Source organism: Miniopterus schreibersii (assembly GCF_964146895.1).
Source record: "Miniopterus schreibersii genome assembly, chromosome: 1".
NCBI classification, from domain to species: domain Eukaryota; kingdom Metazoa; phylum Chordata; class Mammalia; order Chiroptera; family Miniopteridae; genus Miniopterus; species Miniopterus schreibersii.
Window position 1 is genome coordinate 22,604,372 of NC_138101.1, and position 21,586 is coordinate 22,625,957.

Consider the following 21,586-nt stretch of genomic DNA (forward strand, 5'->3'; position numbering starts at 1 on the left):
GTTATCTATAATTAGATTTGATGTTTCTATCTCTCTATCCCTCTTCTTTCCTCTCTCTGAAATCAATAAAAACATTTAAAAAAACCACCACCAAACTATTTGATGTTTTATGATTTGCTATGACATAGGCTTTGTTGTTCCTGTTTTTAACTGAGCTCATTATGATGTTCTCACAAGGTAAACTGGTGAGAACCCTGTGGACCATGCCATGGAATCTTGTGTTCCGATCCACCAGACCAGTGCTCTTCTGTATTAATATCACGAGAAACACTTAGGTGATTTTAAATTTATGGTAGCCACATGGTAAAAGTACAAAAAACAGCAGACATTAATTTTAATATATTTTCTTTAACCCCAACATATCCAAAACATTATCACTTCAAAATACAATCAATATAAAAAATTAAAATTACTAAATGAGATAGTAATTCACATGCATTTCTTTTACCAAGTCTTCAAAATCTGGTGTGTATTTTATGCTTATAGCACATCCCAATTTGAATGCTAAATTTTCATCAGAAATCATCAGTATTATATAAAATTTACAGTTGAGAAGTAGATTCACACATCCAAGTTGCTCCAATATACTTAAAAGCTTCCCAATAAAGTTGTGTTTAACAAAAAAGTACTTTACATTTCCTGTTTTTAAATTTAAATTAATTAAAATTAAAAATTCAGCTCAGTCACACTAGCAACATTTTGGAAGCCAGTTACCTGGTGGCTATTGTACTGCAAGCACAGCTGAAGATAATGGTTTTTGTTTGCTTGCTTGCTTGCTTGCTTGTTTTCACATGCTCAAAATGGAAAGGTCAGAAACTGAATGGAGTGCTAGCTAATAACATGAACTGGCTGCTGTCTACTTACAGGGTGAATTAACTGTGCATCTACTACTTCCATGAAAGTTGCACAAACTGTGGTTGAGAAATGAGGCAGAGAAAATAACTGAGGGACATTATTAATTCATTACTTTGCTCTTCTAATAGGTTGTACTTGGGGTCATTAAATGAATACCCAGTCCATGTGACTGGACTACTTAAAGATTTATCCCAACAAATCCTTGCTTCCAAAACCAAGAAAACTAAGAGGATTATGTGTTTCCATGTTAGTTAAACTAGAAAAACAGAGTTGCTGCTGTTTATTTTAAAACTTGACTGTGCAGAGGAAAAAAACTGGTATGGAATGAATTTCATGAGCCAAATAAAAATGAAAAGGCGAAAATAAGATCAAATTCCTTTGAGCCTAATTCTTACGTATCCTTTTCATTTCCGAGCACCAGAACACATATGCAATTGTTAAAATCTGTGACACTGCCTGACCAGCGTGGCTCAGTGGTTGAGAATCGACCTAGGATCCAGGAGATCTCGGTTCGATTCCCGGTCAGGGCACATGCCTGGGTTGCGGGCTCAATCCCCAGTAGGGGGCGTGCAGGAGGCAGATCAGTGACTCATTGATGTTTCTCTCTCCCTCTCTCTCTGAAATCAATAAAAATATATATATATATTTTTTTAAAAACCTGTGACATTTATTGTAGAAGCGGCAACTAAATTACCCCATATATACCTAATTGTTCCATCAGGCTCTAATAAACTGACCTTTAAAATTTAAAGGTCTTGTGTAAAGATCAAGTGCATACATTATACAACTGCCTATTATTTTCTTGCTGCATACTGGCAGTCTCGGTTAACCAAAGTAATGTCGGTGGGGCTTCTTGGGGCAAAACCCATCTTAGCATCCATACTTCACGACAAAAATCAAAGGAAATCTGGGCATCTCCAGAAGACAGAGGTGTTTCAGCACGTGATCAAGCACAGTTTACTAACCATGCTCCTACTGTTACTAATGAGATCATGACAAGTCATCCATCAAAGCTCTTTTGGGCAGACACAGGGGCTATTTTAATTCATTGCTGATGCCCAGCACCAAATACAATGTCTGGCAAATAACAGGCACTCTAGAAATATGTGCTGAATGAGTAAATGAATGAATAAATACCTTCTGGAAAACAAAACCGGAGTCGGCATTCTTTAGTATTCTGCAAGGTGTAAGCATGAAGGCATTCTTTCCACACCAACCTTCCCCCAACCCCAAGCTCCTTCCCTAAAGTCCACTCGGTGTGTTGAGTCCACTCAGTTCAAGCGCTCACTAAATGCCCAGCACCGTGCCAAAGGCTAATGGGCCAGGAATTCATAAAGAGAGGGTACACATCTCAGAGACTTAAGGTGTTAGGGAGATACCGGAAAGGCCGCTTCCCACCTCCCACTCCTCTGCACACATGTTGAATGTGGGGATGAATGTGTTGTCATCTGCTAGGTTCATCCTGTTGAGGTTTGGGGTAAAGAACCCTGTAGAATTGTGGGGGGCGGGTGTCCCTAAAGAATGTGATTATGAAAAGAAGAGGCTCCTGAAACCAGAAAGAGAATCTGGAAGATAAGCCTTTGACCACCAGGAACAGAAACTCCTGGGATTTGGGGTGTTCTATTGGGTGTGGAGTCAGACTTTTAGAGGGTTTTCCTGGGTAAAGGGGGGTTCACAGCCATCTCTGTTTCATGGAGATGGGGGAGAAACAGGGAATAGAGGCCCAACTACCAGCACAGATGAAAAGCCTTCTCTAGTTGATCTGAGTGTGTAGTCTGCATGTAACTTTGTGTTTATTCCACTCCCTCAAGCATCCTATATCCAACTTGGACTCAAATTTTAAAGTGGGAGTGGAGTTCCTGAGAACAGTCAGGTGGGGGGAATGGGAATGGGTAAGAGTTGCCCAAGGATCAGCCGGTCCTTGAAAACAAAATAGTCACGGGAAGGAGGCCCAGGCACCCACTGATGACTCTCACCATTGCCCATTTGGAAGATTTGAGTTCCATTTTTTTTTTTTTAAATCCTCACCCAAGGATATTTTTCCCAGTGATTTTTTAGAGAGAGTGGAAGGGAGGGGGGAGAGAGAGAGGGAAACATTGATATAAGAGAGACATTGACTGGTTGCCTCCTGAACACACCCTGACCAGGGCCTGGGATGGACCTGCAAACCAAGTACGTGCCCTTGACTGGGAATTGAACCCGCAACCCTTTGGTGCGTGGGCCGACGCTCTACCACGGAGCCACACCAGCCGGGGCATAAGTTCCCATTTAAGGTTATTTTCTGGGTTTCCTTACAGAAAACTGCATACACGCACACTGCAGGTACTTACAAGATGGAAGCATGAAGGGATGGGCGGAAGATTCAGAACAGCTTTGTGCAGGCAATGAACAAATATTTTAGTTAATGGTGTGACCTTGGGCATATCACATGACTTCCTTGGGCCTCAGTGTCTTCATCCATAAAATGAGGGGTTTGGACTGAATATTTTTACCAAAGGGCATTCCCTGCTCTGACATGAGGGACCCACCTAAGTTCTAACAGGTGTAACGCGCACTAAGGGCTCAGAGTTGAGAATGGAGGACTCTGCTGTGCTGGGGTGGCTGAAGGGGCTGATGCGAGAGGCGGGGCTTGAACTGGGGCTGAGGCTGAGGGGGATCTGGGTTTCCAGGGACAAGCAGAGGGAGAGCGACAAAGGGAAGAACAGGCTGACGAAGGCTACTGACAGCCTTAAGTCTGGGGGCGCTTGTGGCGTGTCTGGGGAAACCCTCGCTATGGGATGGCAGGGGGTTTAAGGGCTGGAACTGAGGCACAAGGACCACAGGCTGTGCCCAAGGAGCCGTGGGTCGGGGCAGGGGTGGGGGGTAAGGGCATGGGAGAGGCCAGAGGCCCCGATTCCCGCCCCCCTCCCCGTGGTTCCAAACACTTATCCATTCAATACACATGAATTAAGGCTGTGCCAGGCCTCTGATGCTACAGAGGTAGGGGGGGCTGGGAGAGGGACACGGACACTAACTGTGAAGACAAAATAAGTGGAACTGCTCTTGCCTTCCAGTTCTATGAATTCCTCTCCCCTCCAGGCAGTTTTAGTTTATTTTAACTTGACTTCACTAAATAAAATATTGCAGAGGTGGGATCGGGGCATTCTTAGTACTTCAACTCACAACTCAAAGACCTTCCCCAGCATTTTCCTTAACCTCAGAGCCTTGGTTTCTTGGTCTATATAACGGGCATGACACCCTTCAAAGGCAGCCATAAAGATTGAAGGAGATGCCCAGGGCACAGGGTGACGGGGGCTGCCCCACTAATTCGGATTGCTAATTAAATTAAACAAGCAGCCGGGCCAGCATGGCTCAGGTGTTGAGCATCCTCAGGTGTTGAGGATCCAGGAGACTGAGGTTCCATTCCTGGTCAGGACACATACCTGGGTTGCGGGCTCGATTCCCAGTCAGAGGCGTGCAGGAGGCAGCCGATCAATGACTCATATCATTGACATTTTTCTCTCTCTCTCTCCCTCTCCCTTCCTTTCTCTGAAATCAATAAAGATATATTTTTAAAATAAATAAATAAAAATAAAGAGTAAATTAATTAAACACATAGTAGTGCCCTAAACAAATGCTGGTTACTTGGTATTTTCACTGTTTTCATTTGAGGGAATTTAGTTAAAAGGATGAAACTGCAGTTCCAAGGAATTAGGGTGACTCGCCCAAGTGACAAAGCCAGGCCCTAAAATTGAACCTCTGCCAGGCAGCACCATCAGTGGCATTGCAGTCTATGTGTTTTCTATTTGTCAGTAACTTGCCAGAATTTCTCTTTTGCCTGGCCAGTCCTGAGACCTGGCTGTGTCAGCTGGGACAGGGACTCCAGCCCAGGGCCTTCTCCACTGAGTTCCACTTCTTTGAAAGGTATGCAAAGCTCTTCCAAACCTGGATTTATAAACCTGCAACTCAAAGGACCAGAGTCATGGGCCATACAAACAGAACCATGACAGGTACTGGGGTGAGGCCAGAGGGATGGCAGATAAATTTGAATTTCAGATAAACAACCAATACATTTTCATTTGTTAAATATGACAACCTTAGGTCAACAGGAAACTGAAGACTGCTTGCGAGGTGAGTCCTTCAGGCTAAGGAGGGGAACATTCCAGCTTTCCTGAGGCTTTATCATTTCAATTCAGTGCTTCCTCACCAAGGCCATCATTGCTGGGGTGCTTTCCCTTTCAGGATTCCAAGTGTCACAATTGAATGCTCAGTGAGGATAATGGCAACACATGATTCAAACTGAACCTTTCCTCAAAAGATGCCCAACCGTAGCAAGAAATGTTAGGGTGGGGAAGAAGCTGACACTCCCTTAAAAACACTAAAGCACAAGTGAGTTTGTTTCTGAAATTCATACAGAAATTCACTGGCAGAAATGAGAGCCTAGAACTTTCCCATGTGTGGCAGTAACTAGACAAAGAGACAAATTTATTTTGTTCCAACTATGTCCATTCTCTTGGATGACCAAAAGAGACAGCTGCCTGGGTTAGTCTTGGAACATGGTGATGAGCTGCTCACAATTGTAAATTATTTTGCTAGAATTACAGCTCCAAATAAAGATCCTGTATTGACTGGCCCAAGGGAGGCAGTTGCAACAAGAGTTAATAAGAGACTGGGCAGGGCAGAAGCAGGGCTATTGGGGGGGTGCGGACGGGACATCAGGACGACAAGAAGAGCAATAATGAAGTGCTATCATCCCTCTCCACCTCCCCCTTGTTGGCTACGGGAGACACTGTCATAATCCAACAGTGGTTGCACTGGAATTTTCTTGGACATGTTTAGTATTGTGTTCTCTTTCAATCTCTTCCAGTCCCTTCTTGTGTACCATTAAAAATTCTGACTATTTGATTAGCGGTTGCTTAGGTCTGAGGGGACTGGGTATAGAGGGGTACTAGCCAAAGTGTTCCTTTTTGAGGTGATGAAAATATTCTAAATTGACTGTGGTGATCATTGCACATATCTGTGACTATACTAAAATCCATTGAATTGTACACTTCAAATGGGTGAATTGTATGGAATGTGAATTCTACCTCAATGAAATTAAAAAAAAAAAAAAATTCAGGTACCTAGGAAGGTGATGGGCACAAGGTAAGATGGAGGGGATTGATCTTAAGTGCCTATGAGAGCAAGGAAGGCAATGCAGGAAGCAGCTACTTTCATTTCTTTTTCTATTTTTGGCAGAGATCTTCTTTCACTTTCCACTAGCTTCATTATTAGAAAAAACAGCAATTCAAACAGTCTGACCTTTGGCCTCACTAAAAAAAGGGGGGGCTATGACAATCGGGAGAGGACTTTCCCCAACCACAAGGGGCAGAATGGGACAGCCCACACTCTCCTCTGGCTGGCAATTGTCAGGTGGATATGTCAGGTACTGATAAAGTTTTGTTTTTTGGGTGTTTTTGTTTTTGTAAGACAGAAATTCAAATGTTTGCGTGGGGGGAATCTCTTAAATTTTTAATGTGGGCACTTGATTCAACTGTTAAAGACTGAGCAAACCCAGACGGCGTGGCTCAGTGGTTGAGCGTCAACCCATGAACCAGAAGATCGCAGTTTGATTTCCAATCAGGGCACAAGCTGGGGTTGTGGGCTTGATCCCCAGTAGGGGGCATGCAGAAGGCAGCCAATCAATGATTCTCATCATTGACGTTTCCATCTTTCTCTCTCTCCTCCCCGCTCTCTGAAATGAATAAAAACATTAAAAAAAAGAAAAAATGATTGAGCAAGACAACAATACATGGAAGAGCAAATACAACACATCTTGGGGGCCTCATTTTGCCCATTTACAACCTCTTAGCTAGGGTCACTAAGCAGTCCTGGTAGAAGTCCCTCTTCCTGGGCAAGGGCCCTGGTTTCCAAGCTGAAGACACACTGCCTCACCTGTAATCAGTACTTAGCTTAGCTGTGGTACCTTAAAAAGCAACAGCCCAAAGGGTAGAAACAACGCAAATGTCTATCAACAGATGAAGAGATAAACAAAATGAGGAATAGCCAGGAATGAAGTGCTGATATATGCTATAACATGGACAGACATCAATAGATCATGCTAAGTGAAAAAAGCCAGACACAAAAGACCACCTATAGAATAATTCCATTTATATGAAATATCCAGAACAGGTAGATCCATAGATACAGAAGGCAGATTAGTGGTTGCAGGGGCTAGGGGAAGGTTGGATGGGCAGTGATTTCCTAAATAAACACGGTCTCCTTTGGGAATGATGAAAACATTTGGAACTAGATAGAAGTAATTGTTGTATAACATTGCAGATTCCCAGGTTCACACTCAGAGTTCCTGACGCAGGACTCGGTGCACACACTTGAGAATCCCTGCCCCTTCATATCAATGCTGAAATAGCATTCAAAACTTTAGTCTGGTTTAATAACCTCCTCATCCAATTTAGTATCAATGAAAACAATCTGGGACATAATTTATTATAAAAACATTAAAGAATTTTTTAATTTAATGAACTATCTTCATAAGTAACAACTTTAAATAATACCTGACTAAAGGAAGGAGACCTACGGAAGGCTATTTTCGATGTGCCCAAAACCCTGACACGTGTATACCCCTACCAATCTAAGGGAATAGTTTAGAAAATTCTTTTTCTCCTCTCCCCTCCTCCACCCCTTCAAATATGACAGTTTCCACTCTGGCCTCTTTTTTCAGGTAGAGCTGTGGAAGAGTAAGCATATTGCACTACAATCAGGGATATATCTCTTGATTTGAAAGTGATAATGGAGAGATGAGGGCCATTGTGCAACGCTTCACAGACTGGCTCTCTTGGAGATGTTTTGGAAAACAGCATGTTCCAGTGCCTTTCACATCTTTTTTTTTTGGTATTGAAATAGCAAATTAGCCCACAGTGACATTGGACCAAGAGAGAAAAAAATCAAAGCCTTGTGGCATGGCAGTCTTCCAGTACTGAAGACAGAGTTCAGACTCAAAAAGCTATCATTATACGGGTATACGTATTGCTGGTAGGAGTCTATAAACTACCATAGCTACCAAACTCCTCTACCTGGCATCAAGGCCTTGCCTAACCAGACTTTAATCCTCACCTCCATTCTCACCTCTCCCTCTGTTTCCCTCCGCATACGGTCAAACCGAATCATTCCCTGGTCTTCGCTTGCAACCTGATAATCTCTCTCTGCCTCAGGACCTTTGCTCATGCTGTTACCAAGGCCCAGAATTTTCCTACTCTAAATTCCATTGAGCCCAGCAGGGTGTGGCTCAGCGGTTGAGAGTCGACCTAGGATCCAAGAGATCAGGGTTCGATTCCCAGTCAGGGCACATGCCCAGGTTGCAGGCTAGGCAGCCAATCAATGACTCTCATCATTGATGTTTCTATCTCTCTCTCCCCCTTCCTTTCCTCTTTCTGAAATCAATAAAGATATGTTTTACTAAATAAGTAAGTAAGTAAGTAAATAAATAAATAAATAAATTCCATTGATCCAAATCCTCATTTTCCTCTGCCACTCCTCAGGAAGCCCTGCAGATTGCCCCAGAATGAAAACATCGCTCCCTCCTTTCCACTCCAATACCCTTCCGTACCTCTCTCGTAACCTTTACCACACTACTTTGACTTTTCACCCTGGAGTATTTATCATTTTCTATTGTTCATTGTTTTATTTCACTTACTTAAAAGCACCTGGAGGTTGAAGACTGAGTATTATTATTCTTTGTATTCTATCTTCTTTGGCAGACACCAGAGATGACCATACCCCTCTCCGCTGCTAAGAGGACTCCAAGGTCTCACTGCTAATAGATGGACTGCCTGGCCTCAAAGCTGATGAGGCTCACCACTGCGCTACAGAGGGCATGCTTTGAGTGCCCAGCACCATTCCTTATTCAGCTACTAGTGGAAAAGGAAATAATCAATTGGAACAAATATCTGAATAATTTTAGCTTGGGAAAGGGTAAGATCCATCATTAAAGAAACAAGGGAGAAGTATCATCATTATTATTATTATTATTATTAGCAAAAGAAACTGAAAGACCTTCAGCTCTTTATAGAGTTTTTGTTTAAAAGATCATTTGCTCACTTACTCTTGCTGACCTTGACCTCTGCCTGTTGCTAGTGTAGATGTGATCTCTTGCTGTGCCATAAACCGGAATTTTAAGAGAGAAGACAAAGGAAGCACAAGGGAACTCAATGTGCCTAATCAGACACACAGGCAAAGCATACTGCTAAGCCAAGAGCTTTCAGGCGGGGGGAGGTGACTATCCTTGGAGCAGTTCTTTCTGTCACAGGACAAATGGAATTTGCTGGTTTTGTAGACGTGAGGGTAGGAAAGTGAGAGCAAGAGGAAAAGAAGCTTAAAGCAGAGGAGTAAGATCGAATCACTCAAGGGCTGGGGGCTGGAAGGGGAAAGTTAATCATTGTTGGTCTGCTGAGACAAGAGAAAAAGGAAGGGAGAATTTCTGGGTTGTTACAAAAAGGCCTTTTGTCCACTTCAGCCTTCTCCTGGCCAAGGCACGTACACCTGCGTACCAATCTTTCTCTAGCCGGATTATTTACTTTGTGTATGTGTGTGTGCAAATACTAGACAAAGGGGTGGCAAGCAATTTTTGTAAAGGGTCACATACTCAGTATCTTAGGCACTGCTGGCCATACAGTTTCAGTTCCAACTACTCAATTCTGCCACGTTACACGAAAGTAACCATAGACAATACATCTTTACACTGTGTGCCAATAAAACTTTATTCATGGACGTTGAAATTAGAATTTCATATAATTTTCAAGTGTCATAAAAGTTTATTCTTTTTATTTCCCGCCCCACCCCCAACAGTTAAGAATGTAAAAGCCTACGTGCTATTTATGGGTATATACCATACGTAGTAGAGGCAAGAAAACGTAACCAGGAATGACAATCTCAGCATCTAGGGTAGAGGCCACTCCCGGGAAGGAAGGACAGGACCGGATGAAGTTCACAAGGGGCTTCCATGAGCTCCCTAATGCTTTATTCTTTAAGTTGGGTCATGGACATGGGGGTACTCGTACTATTCCCTGTACTTCTCAGCAGATCTGAAATATTTCAATAAAACAAAGTAAAGGGGACATAAAATGAGATTGCTCGGGTTCACTTCTATTTTTGCAGTAATGATTATGTAAGTAAAAAATAAATTAAGTAAACAAACAACAGCATTTGTCCATAAAAAACCTATTCTTTCAGCTTTTAAATCCCCGTACAAGATTTTCCTCCGGAGCTCAAGCAATGGGAAAAACTGGCACCTAGCGACAAAAAATTGACATCTCTTCACCAAAGGATCGTGATTTTACTTCCACATATGGCATTTTCTATTTCCTAAAACAGCACCTTTTGGTCAATTTAGCTGCGAGCACAACTCCTCAAAATGGCAAATTTGTAAAGCAGGGAGCCACATCAGGTCCCCAACAGCTGCTTTCTGGAAATTCTTCAGTGTATTATCGCAGAGCAGAGGAGTGTGACAGGGATCAAAAGATTAGAAATAATTTCAATTAACCCCTTCTGCTAACATAGGTAGAGAAATAAACCACTGAATTTTGCCTCAATTTCCAATGGAAAGCAAAGTACACATATCATTAACTAAAATTACAGAACTTTAAGATGCTGTTTTAAAGAATTGAAACATCACAAATACTCTGCAGGGCTGAAAAACTAAAAGTTATATAATAGGAAAAAAGTATAAATTAAGCTACTTACAGAAACCCTTTGATGAAGGGTTTCCACAATCGTTTTCTCCCCAATCTCCAGCACCCTTCTGTCCTGCACTCACATGTATTTAAACTGCAAAGGGCTTATATCAGAAAGTCTTTCGTCTGTAAGCCTGGAGGATCTGTCCTTGTAGGACTATAATACTAATGGGCTCATCACCCTAAACGTCAGCAAACTAGTACTGATAAAGGATGTGCTGTATAACAAACATAATTTTTTTTTTAAGTCCCAAAAGTTCAAATGCCCCAAAATAGAGAAAATAAAATGTTCAGCAGGAAGACTCTCAAACCCAAATAGGTAGTACCAACCCAGGAACATGGGGATTAATTGAGGCTGATCCTTAGCATGGCAGATTAAAGACGGCACTCCCCCCATGGAGAAGTGGGGTCTATGTCCCTCCACTTGAACTGGGTGGGCTCTGAACTGACCTGAAAGTGACACTGTTTCGGCTTCTAAGCCCAGGCCTGAAGAGACTAACAGCGTTGATGTCCTTTTGACCCTTGGAATGCTTAGCTGACATGTAAGAAGTCCAACTGATTTGCAGAAGAGAACTTATGGAGAGACTGACCCTGCCAAGGGTCCTTGGGCCAGATTAGCCACAAGTTAAACATCACAACTGATCCCTGTTGATGCAGATATTACAGAAAAATCTCCCAGCTGAGACCTACCCAAATCATGCCCAAATTACGAGAGATGATAAGTACTCACTGGTGGGTGTTTGACCTATTAAGATATGTGGTAATTTATTGTACACCAAGAGATCACTGGACCCCATGAATCATTCTGGAAACTACAGACTGATACAACCCATCACTTCAAATTTCTGGAGGGGTGCCTTTCACCCAAAAGTAGGGGCCTGAAGTGGTATTCCTGAGAGCAAAACTAGGTCCCATGGATGAAAGTTATGAGAAAGAAGATTCCAGCTAAATGTAAGGAAGAGCTTCCCAGTAGGGTTTTCCATTCCCAGCCTGAAGTGTCTTGGGGAAATAATGATGCATCCATCGCTGCAGGAATTCAAGGCCAAGACGGAAGCAGTGAAGTAGTACAGCCATGAAACCCTCCAAATTTGGAGTCAGAAAGACCTGTGTCTGGATCTGTTTTGCTGTAACTACCTGAGTGTTTAAGGGCAAGTTGCTTAACCTCTCTAAGTCTATTTGTTCATCTGTAAAATAGGGATAATTTACATGGGAAGCTCTCAGGACACATATTTATCAGATCATAACTACCACTAATGCTGCAGAGGCATTCCTGCATTGGATGGAATGTCAAACCAGAAAGTCCCTGTGGCCCCGTCCAACTGCAAACATGCTAGATGAGTCCACGACCACTCATGGGAAGTTCGTGTCTGCTGAAAGCTAACGGAAAGCAGCCAAAATGGTTTTCAATTACAACTCAATCATGACGATGACATGCTCTTTTTGTTAACTGGGGGTCATTTAATTTATACTGAAGACCCCTAATTACATAAGCAGAAAAGCAGCGAAACAACAACAGATTTAATTTACATGCCAAAAAAGTTTTGCTTGTTTACTGGCTTGAAATAATTAGCTATAAAACTTCCATTATGGATTTATCGTGTAGACGGTTCCCCACTCCTTCCTCACTTACTGTCAGCCTCCTGCTCCTCTCTGTTCCTGGACACTCATAGTCAAGTACAACTGCGAACCCCAAGTGGTCCTGAGCCATGGACCGGACTTAGAAGAGATGGTTTCAGTTCAGTCACTTGCTGGCCCTGTGACTCAGGGCAATTTAAGAAATCTCCTTGGGCCTCAGTTTTCTCATCTGGAGATTCATTTGTCTGTTTTTGAACTCTGTGTAAATGAGGATCTATCAGTAGATGGTCTATGGGGTCTGGCTTCTTTCACTGAACATAATGTTTGTGAGCTTTGTGCACATTTTTATGTGCAGTAATAGTTGTTCATTCTCATATACAGAGCATCCCACTGAAGAGATATACCACAAGTTCTTTCTTTTAATTCATTCTACTACTGATGAATATCTATCTATGTTGCCTTCAGTTCAGTAATATTTTCAATGATGCTGCAAAGAGCACTGTAAAGGGTGTCTTTTGGTGAACATATGTATATATTTCTGTTGGGTATATTCCTGGGAATTGAGTCCCTGGCTCAAAAGTTATATATATTTTCCATTTTTGTGGATCTTTTTTTTTTGGCTCCAGGCATTTCATATCTGTCTCCCTGCCTCCAGGATCCCACTCCTCCTTTGACTTCCACACAACCAATCACACTGAACAATGTTAAAAACAACACTGATAATGTTGTTTGTTTCAAAACATTCTATGATTTTGGAATGCTGCATTCAAAACCACATTCAAGGTCTTTACCCTTTGGCCCCAACCGGTCATTTATTCAGTCAACAAATAATGTCCCCAGCCTCGAGGCACCTCACAATCTGATAGGGACAAGTAACAGCAACGTAAGAGAAGACCTATCTCAGAATCAAGTTCTGGAAGAACCCAGAGCATGTGAGAAGACTTAAAAGAGGAGGAATTATTTGAGCTGGTCCTAAGAAAGGATGGAGGGAGAGAAGGTAGGACCATCAAAGGAACAATATATTATGATGAAAAAGCCTGAGTTCAGGGAGGAGGGAAGCTCCTTGGACGTGAAGCCACATGAGGCGCCGATGCATGGGAGCCAGATAGGGGACTATGGTGTAGACTGAAGCCAGGTTTTGGAGGGCCCAGTACAAGTGTTCAAACCTTACCCTGCAAGCTCCAGTTTCTCAATACTGTATGCCTGGCACACCCTGCTGGTGTGCAAACTGCTTTTAGGTGGTAATCACTGAAGGTAGTTCATTTTAATGGTTTGGTTTATTTAAATGCACATTAGAAAAATACTGGTTTTCCATTTAAGGTAGTGAGATAAAGTTCCACTTTAAATAAAGGCATTTAAGCAAAACAAAAGTGAGCTGATATAAAGGAAAGGATTAGTTAAACAATGATATAGATGAAATACAGCGATGGGGAAACTGTACAAGTGGTAGGAAATGGGTGGTGCTGGGAAACTAGACAGAATGATGGAGAGGCAGGGGCAGGCTTTTGACGGGAAATGATGTGGTCAGATGTCTTTTACAAAGACAGCTGCTGAGTGGAGGATAACTGGTCTCTGGCCTCTTCTATCACTCTCTCCTGCACCCCCACCTTGCCCTTTAACCCCATCTAGACAGTTGCACAGACTGGGCTTGCCTTGCCCCATGACCCTGCCTTTGTAGCAGAGCTGGGTGGCTAAGGGATAAACTCCAGAGCCAAACTGCCTGGATTGGGTCCCCTGAGCTTGCCCCTTACTGGTTCGTAACCTAGGAAAATTGTTTGCCTCTTCGTGCCTCATAGGGTTGTAATGAGAACTCAGAAAGTTAGTATTTGTAAAGGGCTTGAAATGTGCCTGGCATCCAATAAGTACTGTGCTACATACCATATGTGTGCATTAAAATGACGGGCTTTATCTGCCCTAAAATGCACCCTCCTCTATGCTTGGAAAAACCTTTCTATTTATTCAAAATCCAGCTGAAATCAGATGTCCATCAACTGATGAATGGATAAACACAATGTGGTATATCTATACAATGGACTATTATTCAGCCATAAAAAGGAATCAAGTACTGACACATGCTACAACATGGATGAACCTTGAAAACATATGCTAAGTGAAACAAGCCAGACGCAGAATATCACATATTGTATCATTCCATTTACATGAAATGTCCAGAACAAGCAAATACATAGAGATAGAAAGTAGATCAGTGGTTGCCACGGATAGGGGAGAGGGAAATGGGAAGTGAATGCTTAACAGGCATGGGTTACTTTTTGGGGTAATGAAAATGTTCTCGAATTAGATAGTGGTGATGGTTGCACAACTTAGTGAATATACTAAAAACCACGGAATTTTACCCTTTCAGTGATGAAATTTATGGTATGTGAATTATATCTCCTCCCCAAAAAAACAAAAAACAATCCAGCTAAAAGACCACCTCTCCCCCATGACCATCCCCTCCTTCGGGCTCCCTGCTGAGATCACATGCCTTGTTACATTACAGTAAGTGGGCACAGGTCCGTTTTCCCTATTAGAGTGTGAGCAGTTTAAGGGCAGGAAGAGTGTTCTTGTCCTGTTCATCTATAACTCCCTCAGAATTTAGCAGAATGACCAGTATCCAGTTGTTGCTCTAGTAAATACTGCCAATATAATAAACAGGACATTACCATTTGAGGGACTAGAAGACCTGGAGAGTAATTTATTTCTTTAAGTGTGAAGGCTCTAAAGTACCAACCTAGTAGCAAAAAGATCTCATATGCCCATATGCCCTGGCACAGAGGGGGGCCCAACCTCTGTTGAGTATTAAGACTGTGTGCAAAACAGCATAAAAAGCCCTTTCTTTTGCTTGAGACTAAAATAAGCTTAGATTTCTTTTTCTCTCCTGTCAACTAGCTTGTTTGTGCCAGGCAAACATGCAAATCCTGCATTTAGATATTGTTGGAGCTATAACAATCTCTGCTCTGATAATCACTGTCCTGCCAAAGTCACTGTTAGTAAAGCAGGTGCAAGTCTAAGATCCTGGTGTGGAAGCCACACTCTGGGTGAGCACGTGTTATGAAGTAAATACAAGCAAAAATCCCATGAACATGGCACCCTGGAATGAAGCTGAGTGCCTTACCAGTACATTCCTAGAGCCGGTCTGCCAACCCTACTGCCATCGCTGATTTGGAAAAACAAGATGACACAAAACGTGAGCTCCTGCGATGTTTGGATACATTTCCATACCTCTTCCTTTTATATCCACCTTTGCTGGGGAGACAGGTGTGAGAGACCAGAACTTCAAATTAGAACTCCTGGGTTAAACTGTGGGTTCCATGTGAACTAAGCAGTTTCCTCCCAGAGCCTCAGTGTCCACCTCTGTAAAATGGGGACAGTGACTATCACAGGAATGCTGTGAGGATTGAGATAAAGTGAGGGGCAACAGTATACAGAATTGCAGTTTGGTTTTGAGGCCAACTAGGAGAAAAAATGCAAACATGTTCAGAAGAGCTTAAAGGAAAGGTACCAAAAAGCTAATGCAGCTCTTTAAGGAACCCAGGTGATTTTTCCTTCTTCTACAGTTTCCATTGTTCTATAGTTTCTGTAAAGTACCTGCTTTGCCCATGAGATACAGTCCTTGTGATCTGGTTTCTCCCCACCTCTTCAGCCTCATCTCTCTTTGGGTGCAGGGATTCCCCACTAAATGGCAACTACTTGTTTTTCATATCTCTTTTTTTTCTCTTTTTGGTAATTGAACAAAAAATTATTTATGTAGGCTATTAATACATACCTAAATACAATATGGTTTTTAAAATGAAATCGTGTGTTTGTAGTTGCATTCATAAAGGTAAGTACACTAATCAAAAGCTATACAACATTAACAGCAAGTCCAAATGCGAACAAAGACATTCTTCTGAATTCCCTGCTTCATCGAGCATCGAAAACCACCAATCTTTTGGTCCTTTCCTTGTACATTATTCTGTATCCACATTCTCTGCCTCCGATTGGATCCCTGGATTTTATTTCATTTTCTGTGTGACATTCTCCAGATAGATATCATTGGCTGTTGCTCTGGGGGCTGGACGTCCTTCTGGGTGTCCACTATAAGTCCTGCAAAATCCCAACCAGTCAATCCCCGTGCTCACGTAGCACCCACAAACTCGTCACGCTGAGGCTCGCTGTTTTTCATCTCTCTTAAAGCTCTTCCAAGACTCATTCAAAAATCACCTCTAACTCTGAAGCATAGCTGCCTGGGTTCAAACCCTGGCTCAAACCCTTACTAGCTATGTCACCTTAGGCAAGTTACTTAACCTATCTGTACCTCAGTCTCCCGGTCTGTAAATTAGAATAACTGTACATATCTCATAGTGTTTTTATGCAGATTAAATGAGTTAATCTCTGTGAGGTGCTCAGAGTGGCACCAGGCACAGAACACATGGTATGTAAATAGTAAGTATATTAAAGGTCTTATCTTTATCAGGGGTTCCCTAAATGTCTCCCTCTTCCCGGGCTGTGCCTCCTCAGGTTGAACTAATGCTACTGATTCCTATTAGTGTCTAGATTATTTTACAGCATTCATTTTTAATGTGTGATTCTGTCTCTACTAAGCCATAAGTTCCTTCTAGAAGGTAAATGTAGACATAAAATAAATGGTTTTCAGTGAATCCATGGGTGGTTAAGTAAATACTTCCATTAAGAAAGCACAAAAGAGCATATTTTGCTTATACATCTCACCTTGTCTGTGGCTCCTTAAGGACCCATTTTGTGTCCAATGCCTAATACAGAACCTGTATCCACTCAGTGAAAAACTGGATAGCGTTACTATTCCCCAAAAAGCCAAGAAAACACATGGAATCTTCAAGGAGAGTTTCAGAAGCAAACTTCAAAGAATTATTCAAGACTTGGGTAAAACCATTCATTAATTGGGACAAACTGTCCGTCATGTCAAAGATATCATGGATGATATGTGTGTGGGGGGGGGGGGCATCTCCAATATCATGAGCGAAGTAACTAAATAATCTAGCACTGGCTGCTGGCTCCCCATACATCTGAGTATGCCTCCAGAACAGGACTCAAATGTCAGAAGCACGAAGGGTCAAGAGAAACGCGATGCAGCGAAATCGCCTTCCTCTGAGAGCCTAAAATTACATAAACAGCGCCAATAGCACCAATAACGCCAACAGCGCCAATAGCGCCAACAGCGCGGTGAAGGCCTGGATAGGGGGTGGGAGAGGTTGGAGTCGGAGGGCGCGGAGGGGTTCGATGGTGGAAAAGGGGGGACATCTGTAATACTTTCAACAATAAAGTTTAAAGATAAATAAATAAATAAAAGCCTGAAGTTGGATTTAGAGGGAAGAAAAGTCAACACTTTAACAAGAGGCAGTAAATCGTAGAACCAGTTGTTCCTGAAGGGAGAAAGCAGTGAATGGAGATAAATTCCCCAGAATTTAAATGAATTTGCTGATCATGGGTCCACAATGTGTCGGTGTGAAGAGATAACAGCATCTAGGGCCTGTATCTGACTGACATTCAAGGAGTGTAACTAGAAATTCCATGAATTATACCATCTAAAATACAGCAGTCCCCCCTTACCCACAATTTTGCTTTCTAAGGTTGCTGGTACCCGCAGCCAAACACAGTCCAAAAATATTAAATGGAAAATCCAGGGAAGAAAAGAATTTATAAGTTTTAAATTGTGTGCTCCTCTAAGCAGCACAATGACATCTCCCTCGGTCCCAGTCGGTCCCGGCCTGGACGCGAATCATCCCTTTGTCCAGCATATCGACAAAATACATACCCTTCTCGCCTTTAGCCACGGACTAGTCATCTTGGTTATCAGGCTGAATGTCGAGGTATCGCTGGGCTTGTATTCAAGTAACACTTATTTTACTTAATAATGTTCTCAAATAGTAGTGATGCTGGTAATTCAGATATGCCAAAAAGAAGCCGTACCTTTATGTGAAAAGGTATGTACGTATAGGAAAAAACACTATAGTTACAGTTTGATACTATCCGAGGTTTCAGGCATCCACTGAGGGTCTTGGAATGTACCCCCTGAGGATGGGGGAGACGACTGTATATCCCATGAAGCCTGAAAGAGGCAGAAACGAATGCCCTAATCTACCAGGGCACTTGTAGAGCTTTTGTGACCTTAAATGACTGGACCTGGCATAATACAAAATGTTTTCTTTGGTTGTAATAGGTTTCTTATGGAAACTAGGTAAACTCAGCTTCCCTCAGACAGAAACAACTGCAAACCTAAGTGCATTTATCTTTCTTTCCCAAATCTACAGGACATCAAATATTGACCAAAATGTTTCCTCAGAGGAGAATGTCAGCCTAGTACATGGAGTTCATTTCCAGCCATTCTTTAATGTTTGCCGTTTTTCCAAAGCTGGTGACAATGCATCTATATGCCAGCATGTGTTCATTTACTATACAGCTCTTCTCTCTTCACAGAGTTTACAGCACAGTGCAAAGGTTTTTCATTTTAAATGAATTTAAGATACAGACTTGGTAAAGCATCGAACAACTTCATTCTACTTAACCTAAAGCTTTAAACTGAAGTCATCTTTAGGCCTGAAAAGATTCTAACAAACTTTCTCAAAACCCAGCTCTGTTAGAAATTTATAAATACCAAGACACCTCTAAAAAAAAATCTTAACAAGTTCTGGAAGTATTTTAGTGACATCAGTAGGACCAAAGGAAAAAATTCTCAGAACCGGAGAAGGGAGGAGCAAAGTGACTGACATTAATCACTTCATCTGTGGCAAAGCAAAAAACAAACTATGAACTGAGGACTTTGCTGGCAGGCTGCTGATGAACACCTCCACCCAAAGAACAGAGTTCGTTCCAACTTTGTCATTGACCGCCTTCCCCAAATTCCTTCTCAGATTCTGGGACTTCAGAAAGAGATAAATATAAAAGCTAAAGAAAGCTTGAACACGTTTGTTCAAGTTGTGTAAGACTGTAGTGGCTGTGGAAAGCGAAGACTTGTCCAGAATAGGATTTCCCAAGCTTGGCGGTATTGACATTCTGGGCCAGATAATTCTTTGTTTGAGGAGCATTGTCCTGTGCACTGCAGCATGTTTAGCAGCATCCCTGGCCTCTGCCCACAGATGACAGTAGCACCCTGCCCCTCCCAGATGGTGACAACCAATAACGTCTTCAGATATTTCCAAATGTCTCTTGGAAGACAATCTCTCCCAGTGGAGAACCACTGGTCTAGAACCACCCCACGTGCCAGCTGTATTCACTATCTTGAATGGGATTCAGGACTCAAGAATCAAGTCTGGAAGAACTCTGTAAGACTTGGACAAGCCATCTAACCTAGCAGTTTCCTTCCTGTGACTCGATGCCAGGGTGCCTGCCCTTCTAATCCCACTCCCCAGTTTACTCCCAGCATCCTGTTCTTCCTTTTAGACATCTTACGAATAGCAATCTTTGATAGATTTGAACCATGAAAGTAAAAAGACTCCGAATTAGAGGAATTTGAGGCTGTGCAAAACATGTCTAGTCCAAAACCTCCCCTCCCTTCTATCCAATTTGAAAGACAAGGAAATTGAAAGCCAGTAACGTGAAGTGCCACGTCCAAGGTCACTTGTCTGCTAAGCAAGTGACAATCTCAGTAAGAAGACTGGGTTCCTGTCCAGGGGTTTTCCCAGACCTCACTTGGGAAGCCTTACAACAGTCTGAAATCCTGACCACTATTAACCCTGGTCAAGTTGCTTGACCTGTCAGGGCCTCATTTCCACATCTGCCAAATAAGAATAATAGTAGGACCTACTTCTTAAGGGTAGTTTTGGTGATTAAATAAGGTTACGCCTAGCATATAATAAGTGCTTATTCAATGTCAGCCATTATTATTTTAACTCCCAACTTCAAATATTTAGGTATAGACAGCCATTCAGCAATTACTCAGACAAAAGCCTCCTCCTTTCTCTGTGAGGTTATTGTAGGTACACATTATAAAAGCTCCTCAACAAAGTATCTTTCTTATTAGAAACAGAATTTGAAAACATCACATGATCTCACCTATACGTGGAATCTAAAGAACTTAATAAACTGATGAACAAAACAGATTCAGTGACAAGGAAGCATGGATCAGACTGATGAATCTGAGGGAAGTTGGGGTGGGGGTGGGGAGAGAGTAACCAAAGAACTTATATGCATATATGCACAACCCAAGGACACGACAATACTGTGGTGAGGGACTGGGGAGGGGAGTGGGGCGGGGTAGAAGGGGTCAATGGGGAGAAAAAGGGAAGGGACATCTGTAGTATTTTGAACAAAACAAATAAATAATAAAAATAAGGATATTAAAACAGAAACAGAATTTGAATAAATGGGAAACCTTCAGGTGCTACGTATCCTTTTGGAAACTGACCCATCTTATGCAAAAAACCCAGAAGTACACCATTTGGCTCAATTAAGCAATAATATATTTGATTACACCTCCTAGGCTCCACTGGTGTTGACATACCAGCATGAAAAGCTACAGCCGTTGACAGTTTCTATAGCCATGATTTGCAAAACAATTTCCATTGTAACCTTCGCCTATGTCCACCCACCCTGCCAGTTTATGACTTTTTAGAACATTACTTTTTTGGACTGAAGTTTTCCAGTGCTAAGTGAAACAAGTCAGTCAGAAAAAGCTAAGAACCGTATGATTTCACTCATGTGTGGGATATAAAACTGAAACTTGTGGACACAAACAGCAGTGTCGTGGTTGCCAGAGGGAAGGGAAGGGGGTTGCAGGGGGTCTTAATATATGGTGACGGGAGAAGATATGACTTTCGGTGGGGGGCACAGAGAGCAATACACAGATCTGTAACACAGAAACCCACACCTGGAATCTGTATGTTCATATTAACCACTGTTACCCCAATAAATTTAATAAAGTGTTATAAAAAAAATAGCATTTTATTCCTACAAATTGGGAAATATACGCTCAATCACCTTTTCCCCCCAGAATGGCCACTGTCGGAAGGGGAAGGGGCTTGCGTTGGTTGTGCTATAAACAGATAAACCTTCCACTCCTCTAAGCTCCACAAGCTCTGCGCCTTATTCACCATCCTATCCAAGTGCTTGCTCTAGGAGCTCAAAAAATGAGCCTGCTTGAGAAATAAGTCAGCCTGCCTTCCACAACGCAGTTTAAAGTCTGCACTGGCTCCCAGTCTCCACCCACATAACGCGCAGAAGTGTGGCAGGCCCTCTGGAAAGTTAGGCAAGGAAAAGAAAAAATATATTTGCATGTTCTAGACGGATACATTTTTATTGTAAATATTTACCGCATGAATGGGTATGCCGCTGGGTGACTGTAACTCAAAAAAATACCTCACAAGGAAATCCAGTTTCATCCTGTAATCTTTTATCTTTTGTAATGTGGGTGAATTTTTGTTCGTGAATGATTTACATTTAGCTTTTAATATCACATATGTTGCTTAACATATATTAAATATGTATTCTATATT

General features: G+C 42.1%; 1 protein-coding gene and 1 pseudogene across 2 annotated transcripts in view; both read right to left on the reverse strand.

Moving 5' to 3' along the window:
- Positions 1–21,586, reverse strand: part of RBM47 (RNA binding motif protein 47) — a 137,711-nt gene that overhangs the window by 104,404 nt on the left and 11,721 nt on the right. The window lies entirely within an intron of this gene.
- LOC308568902 (DNA-directed RNA polymerases I, II, and III subunit RPABC4 pseudogene) lies at positions 16,041–17,056 on the reverse strand (annotated as a pseudogene). Its single transcript has 2 exons — positions 17,047–17,056; positions 16,041–16,223 (listed from the first exon to the last, which is right to left on the reverse strand). The product of its transcript is annotated as a DNA-directed RNA polymerases I, II, and III subunit RPABC4 pseudogene (transcript).